The sequence below is a fragment of the Staurois parvus genome, unplaced genomic scaffold (assembly GCF_062004578.1).
Source record: "Staurois parvus isolate SC_StPar_1 unplaced genomic scaffold, SC_StPar_1.0 ptg000697l, whole genome shotgun sequence".
NCBI classification, from domain to species: Eukaryota; Metazoa; Chordata; class Amphibia; order Anura; family Ranidae; genus Staurois; species Staurois parvus.
Window position 1 is genome coordinate 4,004,091 of NW_028318493.1, and position 3,139 is coordinate 4,007,229.

At 46.4% G+C, this 3,139-nt stretch overlaps 1 pseudogene; it reads left to right on the forward strand.

Moving 5' to 3' along the window:
- Positions 1-1,411: 1,411 nt before the first annotated feature.
- Positions 1,412-1,588, forward strand: LOC149446091 (U2 spliceosomal RNA; annotated as a pseudogene).
- The last annotated feature ends 1,551 nt before the right edge of the window (positions 1,589-3,139 follow it).

Sequence of the window (3,139 nt, forward strand, 5' to 3'; positions counted from 1 at the left end):
TGTCCATAAGTAAATTAAAGTGCCAAAATGCAAGGTGTCAGTCAGGGGTGGACTGACAGCTCATGGGGCACCCGGGCAATAGGGGATTATGGGGCACCTGTGTCCTTGCCCAAACAAAAAAGCCTATGAAAAAGGTACCAGGGGCATCTCATGGGGCCCCCTACTGACCCCGGGCCCTTGGACAGTGCCCGAGTTTCCAAATGGTCAGTCCACCCCTGGTGTCAGTTTATGCGAATCTAGGTGAATGTGACAGTAGAATTCAAATGACGGTGCTCCAAAAAGTATGGTAGAATTACGCACTCACCAGATGCGTAACGTAAATACACATTGTATAAATATGTAGAGGTCCCCTTAAGGCAATGGATAGGATCCTACTCCAGGGTGGTCCTCCTTCTAGGTATGGTGGCTGCTAGGAAGAGGGAAAAGCGTGTCCCCGGCCGGTGCACCGATACCAGAGCATGCAGCGGGTAAAGGGACCGGAGAGAGCTATTTACTTCTAGAGCCCATCTTGATACAGCCATCCATCAGCATCCAGAGAGGGGAGTTCCTTGAAGCTGACACCCACACCTGTCCATCCCTTAAAGGGATCTCTGGGCAGTTGGATCCTGTAGTTTCCTGAATATCCCTGACGGCACCACCATACCTAGAGGGAGGACCAACCTGGAGTAGGATCCTATCCATTGCCTTAAGGGGACCTCTACATATTTATACAATACGTATTTACGTTACGCATCTGGTGAGTGCGTAATTCTACTATACTTTTTGGAGCACCGTCATTTGGATTCTACTGTCACCTTTACCTAGATTCGCATAAACTGACACCTTACATTTTGGCACTTTATTTTACATTTAGAACATTATGTGTTCTAGCGCTAAATAAATAGTAAGAGTAAGCGCACTTAAAAACAAGCTGCTAGCATAAAAGGATAAAACCCCTTAATCCTCAAATAACAAACTTTAAAACATATATACAGCGCTAATTTATCACAATCATTAAGTATCAAGCCAGCAGCCCAAAAAAATAGTATAAAAGTAGTAAAAAATGTAGCAACAAGTGAACTGGTGAATGGATGAACGTAATCCAATCGTATCATCAGTAGAATATATTACTATTTTATATGATTACGTTCATCCATTCACCAGTTCACTTGTTGCTACATTTTTTTACTACTTTTATACTATTTTTTTGGCTTGCCGGCTAGATACTTAATGATTGTGATAAATTATTTATTTCAGGTACTTCTATAGCGCTGTCAATTTACGCAGCACTTTACATATATATTGTACATTCACATCAGTCCCTAACCCTCAAGGGGTGTACAATCTAAGGTCCCTAACTCACATTCATACATACACATACTAGGGCCAATTTAGACAAGATCCAATTAACCTACCAGCATGTCTTTGGAGTATCGCTTCCCGGCCTTTTGGCTAAGATCAAGTGTAGTATCTGTTCTTATCAGTGTCCAGTGGGGGTGCTCCCGGCCATTCTAGCTTTGCGGGGATGGCTGTTGTATAGTACCCTCACTGGTATGATGGGAGTCTGGAAGGCTAGTATCGGGGGGACAGAAACCGGGGAGCACCACACGTTAAGCTGGGGCCCTGGGAGTAATTCCCCTGAGAAAACTGGAAGGACTCAGTACCTTCTGATTTGGACGGATCTACCTTGGTCTGGCCAGGGGCTGAGGAGGCAGAAAGTCCACAAACTCGGTGCCCCCTGAGTAGACGCTCTCAGGGGTGCCACTAGTAACACCTGGGTGTGGGACCCCACGGTGTGAAGATGGCACATGGTCACTGTTTTTACATTCTTTTTGCACAGCGCCCTAAGGACCAGGCCTTTTGGCTAAGTCCAGGGCAATTTTTGCTACGGGCCTCAGGGCCTGGTCTGTGCACAATTTGGCACGGTACCACTTTTTTATTTTATATTTATTTAATTTAACACCTCCCACGTTTGTCGCTTTTTCTTTGCTTATGCGTGTGTTTTCACAGGATGGAGGGTGTGGGTCCTCAGGCCTACCCTGAAGTCTAGGGGGAGGATGTGTGGCCTTTTGGTTCCTTCCTCCCCTGATCCCTAGGGGACTCTTCTTCGGGGGAGCCCCCTGACCAAGTACTAAGTGGCTGGCTTCGGCTGGACACAAGGAAAGGTGGTCCACCAGGCATTTTAGCCAGGAGGACCAATTGGGAAACCTTGTCCCCGTCAGGAGCTTCGTGCCCCGGGGGATCAGGGTAAGTGGTCCAAGCCCCTTTAGTGCACTTTTTCGTGTGGTGTTTTGCACTTTCACTTTTTTTGTGATTCACTTACGGGTTTTTTCGTTGTAGTTTGCACGTTTGCGGACTTAAAAAAAAAAAAAAAGAAAAAAAAAGCATGTCTTTGGAGTGTGGAAGAAAACCGGAGCACCTGGAGGAAACCCACGCAGGCACAGGGAGAACATGCAAACTCCAGGCAGGATTCGAACCAATGACCCTAGTACTGCCAGACGGAAGTGTTAACCATTTAACCACTGTGCTGCCCATGAATTAGCGCTGCATATATGTTTTAAAAAATGTGTTTTCACGTTGCACCTTTTTATTTGTTATACTGTTTTGAAGGTTTTTATTGGTTGCCTTTGGTGCTCTAGCTGCTGATTTTAAGAGCGCTCACTTTTCTTTTTAGTCTTATAATGCTCTTCTGTAGCATTCTCATTGAAGTCTATAAAACCAAAAGTTTTTTTTTGTAAACAAATAGGAGACGCGCGCAAGGCGGCGGCGCCGCCCTATCTGTCCCGCGGATCACCGCCGCAGATGTGAGTCGCCGGGTCACAGCCGGTCCTTAGCGGCTGTTTCCAGGCGATCGGCGGCAAACAGTGATAGACAGCACAGCTGCAGTAGCTGTGCTGTCTGTCACTTCTCTGTCAGCTCGAGGATGAGCTGATCGAGAAAGAACAGTTTCTCTTTCTCAATCAGCCTTGTCCTGCCCAGCACACACCCCCGCCCCCTAGTAAAACACTCCCCCTCACTCAGATAACCCTTCCCTGCAAAATAAAGTTAACCCCTTCCTCCCCAGTGCCATTAGTACAGTGTCAGTGTTTTTTTTTTTTTTGCACTGATCACTGTATTAGTGTTTTTGGGGATGTCAGTGACCCCAAGTCAGTACCCCCAA